This window comes from Gavialis gangeticus, unplaced genomic scaffold (assembly GCF_001723915.1).
Source record: "Gavialis gangeticus isolate Ggan-Ray unplaced genomic scaffold, GavGan_comp1, whole genome shotgun sequence".
Taxonomy (NCBI): Eukaryota; Metazoa; Chordata; order Crocodylia; family Gavialidae; genus Gavialis; species Gavialis gangeticus.
In genome coordinates, this window is record NW_017728996.1 from 28678805 (window position 1) to 28692572 (window position 13768).

The 13768-nt window shown below is 44.5% G+C and overlaps 1 long non-coding RNA gene across 1 annotated transcript in view; it reads left to right on the top strand.

The window, feature by feature from the left end:
- LOC109288613 overlaps positions 1 to 13414 on the top strand; it is a 27219-nt gene extending 13805 nt beyond the window's left edge. The window contains exon 3 of the long non-coding RNA XR_002095194.1: positions 13311 to 13414. This is a non-coding gene — a long non-coding RNA (uncharacterized LOC109288613). The remainder of the gene's footprint in view (positions 1 to 13310) is intronic.
- Positions 13415 to 13768: the final 354 nt, after the last annotated feature.

Below are 13768 nucleotides of genomic sequence, written 5' to 3' on the forward strand. Positions count from 1 at the left end.
GATAGTGCACTGGACTTGCTGGTGACAGGGTCAGTTATAACACACAGCCTCATCATGCAACAAGGTGGTGAGTTTACTATGACCAGCACTTGGTCCTAGCTCCTTCCATCTACCATGCTAATCATTGCCCCTTCTTCTCCCTCCATCTTTTGTATCTCTCTGTGCAATTTCCCCATCACCTGCCTTATGACTTCAGCACTGGTTTTTGAAATGTGAATCATATATTGGCTCAGAACACTGCAGGATACTTTGGTCCATGTATTTTATGCCAATCATAATTCTTTTAATTAAAGCCATACCCACTGGTATATGCAATCAGGATTTGTAGGTGCGATAAAAAATAAAAATGTACTGAAGCAGAAAGACAGGGGCAGGGGGGCTGGACTTGATCTTCCGAGGTCCCTTCCAGCCCTAATGTCCATTAAATCTATGAAATCTATGATTGCTGTAAACTGATTTTTCTTCCTCTTCCACTAGGACATAGATTGCTTACTGAACATCAGTGAAGGTTTCCAGACTCAGGAAAGTGAAAGGCTTCACCTACCTTCAGGCTTCAAGATTCCTTCCCTGACCAGCCCCACCGGCACCCCAGTTTCCTAAGGACTGATACTATAGCACTTGCTTGCTGAACTAGATGTGTTTAAGGTTCCCAGTTGTTCTGAGGTGTCTAGCAGAAAGCATACAGTGAAAATTGGTAGTGTCAGAGTTGAAATAAGGATCCAGCTGTTACAGGATTCATTCTTTCAGCCCCGTTACAATATTCATGGCAGCACAATGATTTGTAACTTTGGGGGACTTCTGTTTGGATTCCATTGTTTCAGGGAGTTAGGCGGCCTGCTGCCTCTCTGCTCTGTGCCCCACTTAGAAAGACAAGATTGTAAATCTGGACAAAACATGGCTTTTATGCATTGTTTCTCTTTGTTTCTGCATTTAGCTGCTAGAAACCCGCTGGAGCTGCAAAGAACAATGACATAAACAAGTTGGGGGAAAGGAGATGAAACATGAAAAAAATTGGCATTGTCATTCTGTGTCCAAGAAAGTGGAGGAGACAGTTTCATAAATAAGGTCCCTGTGGATATTGACTTTTGAGAGGAGCAGACTGCAGGCAGCGATCTTTCTTGATGTGACACCCTCCCATGACAGTGCCAGGACCCAAGTGAATAAGTACTTTCATTGCTGTGTTTACCAAGATTGCTCTCTATTTTCTTTGTGACTTTACTATCCCTCTGCCCAGCACTTTACTATGGACAACTGCTGTTCTGTTTCTTTTCTTTGGTCAATGGCTGCAAAATTGGAGTGATTTATAACCTTACTTGCAGCTACAATCTGGAGACATATAAGAAACTAAGGGTCTGGAAAATAAGGGAGGATGAAGAAAATCAGGGCATCTGTCCTGATTTCTGGCATATCAGGAGTGGTTGACTTGGCTGGTTGAAAGGTCATAAAAAATGACTGGCCATTCTGATCACTGTCAGGCCTTTGTGGCAGGAACCACCTCTTTGTTTGATGTGTGCGTAGTACTTAGTACAATGGGATCCTGATTCATCATGGGGGCTCCCAGACCCAAGGGTAAAACAAACAATGAATCACACCTCGCTAGGGCAAGGCCCGAGGAGCACGTGTGGTTTGCGGCACTGCACGTGGTGCACATGTGGCCATTTGCTGTGCTGCACATTTTCAGTACAGCACCAAAATTTGACACCAGGAGATCTCAGTGTCAAATTAAAAAAAAATGTTGCAAAAAGTGATGCGGTGCATGCAGCCGCAGTATGCGCCTCTAGAAATGAAGCCTGGCCAGTCAGAGACACTCTCTGGCTTCCAGCCAGGCTCTGAATAGCTGGGTCACCTCCACTGCTGCCCCAGGAGTCCCCCAGTACCTCAGACAGTCCCTCCATACCTCACCCAGGACAATTTACCCTGTACCAACCTTGAGACCATTGTTCCTTCTGTCATCTGCCACCACTGAGAGCAGTCTAGCTCTAGCTTCTTGGAACCAGCCTTCAGGTACTTAAAGGCTGCTATTAAATTCCACCTCAGTCTCACCTGCAGACTAAATTAACCCAGTTCTCTCAGCCTTTCCTCAGAAGTCATGTGCCCCAGCCCCTGAACCATTTTCATTGCCCTTCACTGGACTCTCTCCAATTTGTCCTCATCTTTTTCTGTGGTGGAGGGCCCAAAACTGGACACAGTGCTCCAGATGTGGCCTCACCAGTGCAGAATAGAGGGGAAGAATCACTTCCCTCAATCTGGTGGCAACGCTCCTACTAATGCAGCCCAGTATGCTGTTAGCCTTCTTGGCAACAAGGGCACACTGCCCCTGCCCCTGCCCCTGCCCCAACCCCACTCACTCCCTCACTGCTGTGTGCGCGCCCTGCTGCAGCTCCCGGAAGCCTGTGGCCAGGCTGCCTTGTGGCCCTACCGCTGCCCTGCGTTTGCGGGGGCTAAGCTCTGTAACCCTGCCCCCCCTTCCGCCATCTATGGTGATGGGGTAAATTGGCCCCTTTCTTTATTTGACTTTTGGTAAATAATATCTGTTCCAGTCAGAGGCTCTTCCAAATATATAAGAGATTTGAGAGAACTATTTCCACACTATCTAAGCAGTGTCAACAACATGCCCCAACAGTATAACACTATATACTTTAGGAAGTTCATACATCAATACTTCCTTGCAATTTCTGGTATGTTAGCCAAAGGTCCACAGCATTAGCATGAAAAACTCAGGACATGAAAGAAGCATTGAGTCAGATGAGAATCACCCTATAGTTAAGCATTGTGTTGTTGTCCTCATATTTTGGGGTGGTGTGAAAAGGCTGATGGCACCCAAACATAGAGATTTGCTTACAAAATGTAGTTTGAATAAGCAATGTTAAAAAAAGAGAGAAAAGAACCTTATAGACAACCAATTTTAGAAATGTGTTTTAGCATTCTTCATAGGAATAGTTCTTTCAGGTACAAGGCAGAACAGTCTTATATAAAACACTGCTACTTTTCATACTGTTACATAATGGTATATTGATACTATATCTAATGTACTGGTCTTTAAAAAAAATCTGTGGATATAAAATGGTAGCATGTATTAATTCCTGATGATTAACCAGAAGGAGAGTAGTGATTTAAGGTTATGGATTTACATACACATGAAACCATATTTATGCAATTGTTATTTAAGACATAAGGGTTCTTGAGTGGAAACATTTGCTTTAAAAAATGATTTGTTAAATGAACTTAGTATAATAATTATTCTAAATTCAGTTGAGTCTGAAGTTCTGTTTTCTCACTGGTTACTGTAGGAGACTGACAGCTAGGAAAAGATCCCATAGAGTAAAGAGAACATGCCTTATTGGCAATTTATCACTTTTCAAAGTCAATGTTTTCTTTGAATTATTTAGTATAGCAGCAATGAACACTGGGCTATTTCCTGTCAGCTAATGGTCAGCATGGTTCATTGCTGTCAGTAGCTCACAGGAGGTGCCCAACCCAGAAATCATTACAGATATCAAACAAAAGCTTTTGAGTTGATAGTTTTACATCCCTCCCTCCAAAAAATTAAAGCAGAGAATTAGAGGCTTTTTTCCCTGTGCATTTCTCACATTTCCATTGCAATGCACCCCCCCGAACACCATAGCACAGCAGTTTGACACAACCACTGTTCCTTTCTCCCATGTCCTTGTTAACAGTGCTCAGGATTCTTCTCCCGCTCTCCTTCCTGACTTCCTGGACACACTGTTGCTGTGCCCATGTTCCCTGCATGATGACTTGCCCCTGCTGACGCCTCTCTGCAGCAGTGGCAGGCAGAGCCAGCCAGACTTGCTGCTGCTCTAGGCAGAGGGACTGGGCAGCTGCCGTATACGACAGCTTTGCACCATGATCTTGCTTTTGAGAGGAGGGATGCTGTCTGACATGAGATCTGGGTCAGATTAATGCATAGGCAAATTAGACACATGCCTAGGGCCCTGAGCTGCAGGGGGCCCTTGTCCTTCCCTCTGCGGCAGTGACGCGAATGGCCCTGTTCCCTTCCCTTCCCATCCCCTCCCCTCTGCTGGTCTCGCCGCTGTGACAGCTGCTTCCTAGCAGTGGCTCCGAGCCCTGTTCCCCATGGGCGGCAGCACTGGGGTGCGGAGGGAGGGGTCTCAACTGGCCTAGGGCCCACAAGTTTGTTTGCCTAGAGCCCACTAAAGGGTTAATCCAGGCCAGCATAGGACCACCAGCTCTGGGCTGCAGAAAATGGCATTGTTAACTTTCTCTAATGTAAGTGTTCCTTCTTCTGTGTACCTGGGGCATCCTGTGCATTCCTTGGTCCATGATGTCCTGGAAGGGATCTACATACAGGAATAACCCTCAGGATGTGCCCCAGGGTTGTAAGTTCTGTCTGTAAAGTTATGGACAGTCTGTAAAAAAAACCCAACCAAACACACTAAAAGTGCTCATCTGTAAAGTAAATAAAAATTGAGCTGACAGTAAAATCTAAGAAACATCTTGATTGAGGCTTTATACAAGTGTTGATAGACAAAGCAGACAAGCACCAATTTAAGTCTGAGCAGCAGTGCAGCTCTGCACCCTACAGGGAGCTCTCTGTTGCTCAGACTTAAATTGGTGCTGGTCTGCTCTGTCTATGAACCATTGCTTCTGTCAAATAAGATTTTATTCTGGGTGGGGGCTCAAACCATAGTTAAAATGGGTGTTAAACCCCTAAATTTGAACCTGGTCCTTGTTACTGCTGCCCAGGACCTGTCAGAAGAGTTATAGTTACCTCATATAAAGTGTGTTAGTAAAAAAATCTGGTTGGCAGATTGTCAGTAAAAGAAATGTTTTGGGTTGGCAGCCCTGATGGGCACACCTGTGACCAGCCTTGGCCAAGGGCTAACTGGACAGAATGTGGAGAGGAATGTCACAAAATTTTCTTTTTCTCCTCCTAGAATCCCTGCTTGTGAGTTTTTACTGGGCAGGGCAGGACCTGGTCCTACATGATTTAATCAATAGAGGTAGCTTCACGTTCTGGGCATCTCTCAGGTTTAAAATATCTGGAATTTTAAAGCTCTTCACCCTCTCTCACATGGGAGAGGAGTGGAGCTCCACCCCAGTTACTATGTGTATGGCTTTCAGGTGACACTTTGAAGAAGAAGGCCCAATGTTCTGCATTGGACTGTGCTGGGATCACTGCCATGAAAATGTCCCTTGCCCATTCATTTCCTTTCCAAGAGTGCCAAATGCAAAAAAGCTGTAAGGAGCTTCTCTTTGGGGATTCCCACACACCTTCACCAGCTCTCAGTCTCAGGCGTCCTTATTAGTAGCAGGTGCATTACAGTTCTTCCATGCTTGGCATACACACAGCAGGATCAGGTGGGGAGGGTGTTTTTGTCACAGCTGCCCTCCTTAGAACATGGTGTAGAGCTACCCAAGAAATCCAGCAATGCTTCTCTTACACCTAAGGCTTTATTCCTATATTCTTGGCCAGACTTCCCCTCTCCCGAGTCATGCAGCATGCTTTGTAGTTGTTGGGATTTGCTGTTAGTGGCAATAGCAGCTATATTTCAATGATGCTGTACAGCCAGAGGAAGTACACCTTGTTTATGTGGGTATCTCCAGCAATTCAAAGGGCTGATTGAGAGGCAGCTCTCACCTACCTCTGAAGTCAATGTGTATGGACACACTTAGGGACTTGTTACACCTCATCCTGTAAGCCAAACAAATGTTAATTGGCTTAGTGTTGTTTGGCTTAGTGGAGCCGTCACACCTTAAGGTGAAAAACCATCTGTGAGTGTCCTTCACCAGAACAGCTGTGACTTGCCACTGGAGGCTTGGTGAGCAGGGGCAGGACCAGGAGCTTGGGGCAGGACCTGCTTGCTGCTTCCACTGGGCAGAGTGAACGCCAGTGCATCCGGTGGCTGCAGTGCCTCCTGCCACTGGATCAGTTCACTGCTTGAGCTTCAAGGGGCCCAATCTTTTTTTCCCTGGAGCCCAACTCCCGCTGCACCACCCCTGTCTGGGATGCTGGCTGGCTGTCTGGGTGCTGCCTGAGCTCCGAAAAGAATTGGGCCCCTTGGAGCACAGGCAGCACCTGGCTAGCCAGAAGCCCAGCCAGCAGCAGTGCAGGGGGATTGAGCACTGAGGAAGGGGGACAGGGTCCAGAAAAAAAAAGGGTAAGGCCCCTCAGAGCTCAGTGAGCCCCCCAGTGCCACTCCCACCCAGGCTGCCACCTGGCTGGGTACCATCTGAGCTCCAAAAAGGATTGGGTCCCTTGGAGCTCAGGTGGCACCCAGCTGGTGGCATGAGGGGGCAAGCTGCCAGCCCACTGAGTGCTGCCTGATCAATCCTTTTTTCTCTGGAGCTTCCCCCCACCCATGCTGCCACCAGCAGGAGCAACAAGTTGGTCTGGGCAATGGTGGAAGGCTCCACAGCCACCAGGTGCTCTAGGGCTGTGGTGTTTGCTCTGCCTGATGTCCCTGAAGGACAAGGCACTGTACCCAGCCCTGCTGCACCCCAGTGCGCCCACTTGCCCTGACTCAGGAGGGGCCACTAGTGGACTTCAGTTTGGGTGGAATAGCTGTCGGGAGTAGCTTCACTTTAATGGAACAGGAGGAAACTTAGGTGGACTGGGGATAATCCTGCCCTGGAGTAACATAACTTTAAGCCAAATAGTGAGTGCTTTAGGCCAATTGAAAGGTGTTAACAAACAGCCAATCCAGAAACTGCCTAAATTTACCATATAATAAGGCTCATACTTTTGGACCAGTTGCAAAAGGGCGGAAGCTGATATGTTCCAATTGTTACTTGTGGACAAACCAGGAATTATATAAATGTAGCAAAACCGCTCCAGCTTTAATACTGGATGAAGCAGTATTAAAGTTGGAGTGGTTTTGCTATATTTGTATTGTTCCTGGCTTGTCCACACATAAAAATTAGAGAGTAATAGCTGCTGACCTTTTGAAAAGTTCCCCTTTTGAAATGGCTCCAAATGTACATGGAGAGCTGTCCTTTGGAGGGGTGAATTGGGGCGAGCGCCCCAGGGCCCCACAGCCAGTGCCATCAGCACTTGCCAAGGGCACCACCACTGTGCTCTGGCCACTCACCACCCCGTCCCCGCTCCACACTGCGTGCCACCCCTCTCCACACAGGCCCTGCACAGGCTGATATGCCCCGGACCCCACACACCCCTCGGGTTGGCTCTGTGTACGTGTGTTCACACAATGGGACTGTGTGTGGAGAAAGGGAAGACTCAGGCTAAGGAGCAGCAGACCATGTCTTATGTGAATATAGAGAATCCTGTGTGACCCATAACTTGTAAAATTTCAGAACAATTGGTCCTCGATGGATCCTTGAATGCCAAAGACAAGCAGGGTATCAATATAGCAACTTATTTGAAGCCTTAAAATTAGAATCTGTCTTTATGGCAATATACTTAAAGATGTGTATAGAGCACAAGCATCTACAGACTGCCTATATCACACTAGTTTGAGGATTCCCTGAAAATTAAGGAAGACTGGTTTAGGTGTCACTAGCCGTATTAACATGGACTACCATAGCTCCTGAACGATATGTAAGCAAGGCAACAAACATAATACTTTAATCGAGAAACTAATTAACAAGAGTTGGATGTCAAAGAGACAGTAGTTTCAGGAAAGGCTTATGCTTTGAATGCAATACTAAATGAAGTAACTATTGTATACTTCAAAGGAAATGCTTACCTTATTACAAGACTCTAATATGTTAGAAACACCTTGCTGTCAATGCAAAGTGCTTGTGGTTACTGAAAGTGAATCACTTTTAGGAAGGATTGCATCATATTTCATTTAAGTTATCTTTGAGATATTTACTATTATGCATTAAAAACAATGGTTGTCATTGATACAAATTTATGGTACATCATAACAAACCTGAGAGCCTCTGATAGCTTAACGTTTTAAGTTAGATATGCAGGCATGATATATATCATACAAGAATGTTTAGTCAATCCATGGTCTGTTTTTGCAAGTAAGCCATCTGATTTCCTTCTATGAGTAACTTAACATTCTCTTACAAAGAGATGCTTATCTTTTCCTGTCTAAAGGAATCTTTTAGTGATGTTATAAGATACTTTTTATTAGGAAAGCCAGACCTGTCAGCAACTTATTATTATTTCCTGTAGTGTCAATCAGTTCTTTAGTAACGTTACTTTCTTTTTACTATAGGCCTTCCATCAGACACTTGACCTGGGATGCCTATGTCAGTCACAAAAGGCAAACTCACCAAAAAAAAATTTAATTTATGACCTTTACACACTGGTTGCCAAAGGTGACCTTTGGCTTTTTAGTTGTAGGCTGTGTTCCAAATCTTATGTTTAATAAAAGGCCACTTCCATTGTATATTATAGTAGAAATGAATTGTTCATCCTTGTCTTTATTGTGTTCACTTCCATCTAGACCTGGATGATGAGGAGCTAGAGTGATGTGCGTACCAATTTAGATGTTATAAAAGCAAGCTGTTTTCTTTGGGAGTGTTATTTCCCCTCAGAAATGTGTCCCACAAGTGTCACACAGTAAAGTTACCCTTTGCAAAACCTTTGCCAGTACAAAATAGATCAGCCAAGTGACAAGTACATCCTTTACACATAACTTACAAACCTTTTCAGTGCCAGCCATGGTGGTTCCATCATGGTATGGGTTCCTGGAGCACACTTCAGGTGTAACATGAGGCTGAAGATGGAGCCAGTGCTTCCCACCATGTGAGAAAGGCCTTCCTCTGGCTGATCTATTAGCACCCATCCTGATGTGGCTAGAGCACAGCATCTTACCATAAGAACTATAATCAAAGGTTTGAGGGCTTTATACAAGGCACCCTCCTCCTGTCAAAGACGGCACAGCAGAATATAAGGATGATTGAAATGGGTAAGGAAAAGATTATTGCCATAATTGCTCACTCTTTGAAGTAGTCTAGTCTCATCTGAAATGGTCTCTCATTCCCCTACAAGCATCAGTGGCCTGTGAACAGTAACTGAGGACAAAAGGTACTTACTAATGGGGGCGGGGGAGGAATGTTACCACATGGCGCTGTACTTAAACTTGGTAACCGGAAACATGTTAAATGTGACTGATAGGTCTCATTACAGTTGTAAAGACCTTTTGTGTGGGGACTGTGTCAAAATATCACTTCCCCTGCTGCACCCCCACCATTTCCCATTGAGCACAGTACCATTAAGAGTGGGTGAAAGATTATGCCATTCCCTAGGCGCAACATGTTAATCAGAAGATGACTGTGGATAGTCTCTGGGTTGTTCTAAATGGGGTTGAATAATCACCACGTAGTCATGAGTTGAAATTCTGATCTTAGTGAAAGAAAGGTTCATTCCTTTTATGCATCAAGTTACTGTGGTATTTATTTTTAAGGCAATTTCCCATATTCATGTTACCCAAGTAAATGATTAACTGTAACTAGCATCCAGCATCCAAATGCAAACTGAGCATTTATTCTTTTACCGCTTTAAGTTATCTTATATTAATTGCCTGCGTAGGACATATGATTTATGGGAAAAATTTCTTTTAGCAATTCTGTCTGCACAGCAGTTATGTGATTGGATCAATAGTGCAAAAAGATAGTCACATGGCAACCAAGTTATATTATCCCATAAGAATAAATATGGAAAAATCAAATATTATTTAAGCCTTGATACTGAAATGAGCTCTGCACCATCACAAGAGTTCACCCATTGGAGCCTACTTCATGGTCAGGGTGTTAGTGTCTGTACAGTGCTCTGAAGTGCTAGAGCAATATCGTATATGGGATCTAACCCTCCCTAGTGTCCAAGCCCAGTAAGACAAGGGACAACTGCTTATAATCACTGTTAATTTACTTCCTTAAGCATTAGGGATTGTTGCTGGGCTCAAGGTCCTGGGTCTATGCCATTTACAGCTGCCATGTCTCTATGAGATAACAGGAAATAGCACCCCACACAGAACTGTACTTTTCATGGACCTCATTTACTTGAATATGACCTTTATCTAATTGGAGAAGTACATCATATACTATCTAAATATGTTTAATCATGTTCCTTCTAATGGCTGGCTGCAAAGGGGATAACTACTTGCTTACTCATGAGCAAAGATTGTTCCTTTATCTGAAGTCTGTGTGTTCAGCAGGGAAGGGCCTGTGTTCTGTCCCTGGTCAGAAACCCTAGGGCCTGAATATGCACATGGAACCAATTGATAAATCTCATCATCATTATTAGAAATTGTCTTTTACAGTAACACCAAAATCCAAACAGGGAGACAGGAGGAGACTAGAGAGTATGACCCGGCAGCAGTGAAATGTGAAGGTTCATGACACCAGGTTGTGAATCAATGGTGCTTTGGGAGGTGTGATGTTTCTGAAGGCCTGGCCATGCTGCTGAGGAAGGGTGCACATATTGCTAGTGCTGCTACCAGTCACACATGTAACCACAGGCCACACATTTAGTGTGCTGTCCCACCTTTGCAGTTACACATACCAAGCTGTACTGCAGCACTTAAGGCAGTGCACAGACACCGCACTGATGTTTAAGCCATTGGAAGCAGCAGTTTCCATTCAGCATCTGAAAGCCATCAACGTCAAAAGACAGAGAACTGCACATCCATAGCCAGTTTCTTCACACGCTCTGTGGCCAGTTTCCTCCCTGCAGGGTCCTTGTCTGACATTGTGTTTGCTCTGAGAAGACTGTTGGGTGTTGCTGCTGGCCTGAGCTGATGAAACCCTGGGAAGTTATGAGGTGTCAGGCTCAGCTCTGCAGTTGACTCAGTGCCCATTTGCTTTGCTCCCAAGTAACCGTTTGTGGCATGTTTGCTCTGTGATTATATTCCATGTGATTCCATGCCTGGTGTCCCCAGCTATTTGCGGTCACAGCTCAGACCCACTCTATGTCTGCATAGCTGGCAATTGGCAGTGTTTCACTCCCCAGCATCAAGTTTGAAAGGCCTCCAAACCCAGGAGCCTGCCTGTTTGTCTTTGTAAGGAAGAAGCTGAGGGATTGTTGCTGGGAGGATCACTGCCTACATCTCCCCTCCCCACCCTTTTTTCCCACTTAAACCACATCTAGCAAAATTGCAGACTATAATCCCAACCCTTCCCCCCACCCCCTCAATCTGAGACCCATGATTGTAAACCACATCCTTTCCAGGACTGAAAATGAGAAGCAATGATTTGGAACGGGCTGAGGGTTTCTGGACAGTAGCCTGCTGCTATGGTAGCTCCAGAGATGCACTATCCTCTGCCTCAGCGCTAATTATCATGAGGTGATGTTGCTGTTTGAACTGGCTGCTGCATTCTGGGGACTGAGGCAACTGCTGCTTTCCAGTCTGCTTTTTCAACTTGCAGAACAAGGTAGGGCAGATACACCTCCTGAGATAAAGTGGAATTAGGGACTGATTGCTACATCATAACAGTACTACAGCAATCAACCAGCACTGGACTGAGTCAGAGTCCCTGACTGGTCAGCAGGACTGGACTAGTCCTTTCTAAGTGTCATCTTTGGTCCTTTCACCAAAGATGCAGTTTGCTCTGTTGTAGGTCATCAAGTCCAGCTTCGAACCAGCACTTAGCCATGAGGAGAAACTGATTTCAAGTGGCTATGCAGTGTCAGCCAGAAATAACGTGCACTCATGCAGGGAGAGAACGCCCAGGAACAGTGGGACAGATTGCACAGGCGAAGAATTATCCCAAAGCAAGTTGAAACAAAATGGGAGATATGGACTGAGATGCTCAAGCTAAAACCCAGTGAAATGGAAACACAGAATGAAACACTGAAGTCAAAATAAAGTGAAACCGACAAAAAGTTTGGAATTAAATTCCAAGGTCAGAATGCAATGAAACTAACTCAAAATCAAATAGAATAGTCAATATATTGTTGAATGGCTCAAAGATGTTTGTTATTTACATTTTTCACAACAATTAATTTTTTATTCATCAATATGTTACTGTGAAAAACTGCTTTTTTCCTGGAAAATTCCTGACCAGCTCTAGTTGCAAAGCCTTCTACGTGTCCTGCAGTTCTCTCTCTGCACCAGTTTCTGCATCAGAACAACAGTGGTGTGCTGCTCACTGATTCTAACCTATCTGCCTGGGAGAAATAGGATCCTAGTTTCAAATGTCCCACAGGCTCCATCCTTTTGCGTCTCTTGCATCAACTTAGTAACAAATAGCCTCAGTCCAGCAAAGCACTTAAATAGGTGTTCAGTCATTCACTGGTAGGCGCATCAGTCTGCAAGTTAGGGGAGCATCAGCCCCAGAATATCACCATTGGTTGGTAGCGACTGTGGTGCATTGCCCTATACAGTTTTGTTATTTTTAAGTGGTCAATATATAATATCAACAATTTTCACATTTCCTTACCTGTAAATTTGGAAGCTGACTGGTGCTTGTGCACTTCTTCTCTTATCCTTGTCTATGGTCTCTCCAAGCACCATAGGTGCTGCCTTTTATTTTTGTTGGGTGCAGGGGGCAGTGTGGGGTGGTTGGCATCTCAGGTAACAGCCCTTTTCCTGAGGGGAGGCATGGGCAGGGCCATAGTTGGCATCTCTCAAGAGCACAGGAACAAGCTGGTTTCATAATCCAGCTGTGGTCAGGAGGCTGTCATTTCAGGTACCATATTGCCTGGTGCCTCCACAAGCTCAGGTGCTACCACTAGGACAGTGGGGTAAAGGGCATGACCTCAGAAATCTCTTAGTAAGACCCACCAGTTTAACTTGCTAAAATAATCATGAACCCCTGGATAACCTATTTACAAAGGTCTGTGGTTGCAGCCTGGTATCTTTTACTTACATTTTCTGTTCTAATTCTAGTACTGTATTAAGACAGTCATTTAGCTTAGACAAATCATTTAGCTTAGACAAATAGGTTTACAGTGCCTTAGCACTGTGCGCAGACTAAAGCTAGGCTTTCATAATAAAGGGCTGTCCAAAACTACCCCTTTCCTAGTGACAGGGCTACACATGGGCATGTCTACACCTACATTTACACCAGCTTCAATTTACTGCAGAGTAAGTTACTGTGCAGTAAGCAGAAATAGGCAGGCATCTACATGTGTAGGCATTAAAGCCCATTAATGCTGTGTGTGGACTGATTTGGGACTAAAATTAATCCCAAGTCAATTCCCACACATAACATTAATGCGTCTACATGTGCATTACTGCGCAGTAGCTAATCGGGAATAAATTTGATACCTGAATGATGGAGAGGGCCAGTCATTCTAGGATTTTAGCACTAATATTTAGCCACAATGGAAGGTAGCTGATACAGCTACTTGTTACAATAGTTATTACTGAGGCACTAACAGTTATTTCTTTAAAATGTTCTCTCCCTCAAAGGCTATGTTGTGAAACAAAGAAGGAAGCAGACATGTGGGTGTTACATATTATGATTGGAAGATGAATGCTGCAGACATGGATTGGAGAACACAGTTCCAGCTCTTTTGGGTAAGATGTGTATCTCTCTCAGATGATGTTTTCCTTGAAGTTTCAATTAGATAGAATATGCTTCTTCTTTTCTTGTCTGCTTAATAGTAGCCTGACAAGTTCAACAACTGTTGTGTGGCAGGCCAGAGGTGTCTGCTATGTTCCAGTGGTGTATACAATTATTCCAGTGTACATAATAGCTCATAAAAATGGTTTGAGTCCTCTGGTGATATTTAGTGTCTGATATTTTCCAAGGCATCAGCCTAAACTATATACTGCTTTATGCCCACAAAATATGACATTGATATTGTTGTACCTGCTGAAGGGCTGATGGATGTCTATGTACTATGTGAGCCTACCACTGATTAAAG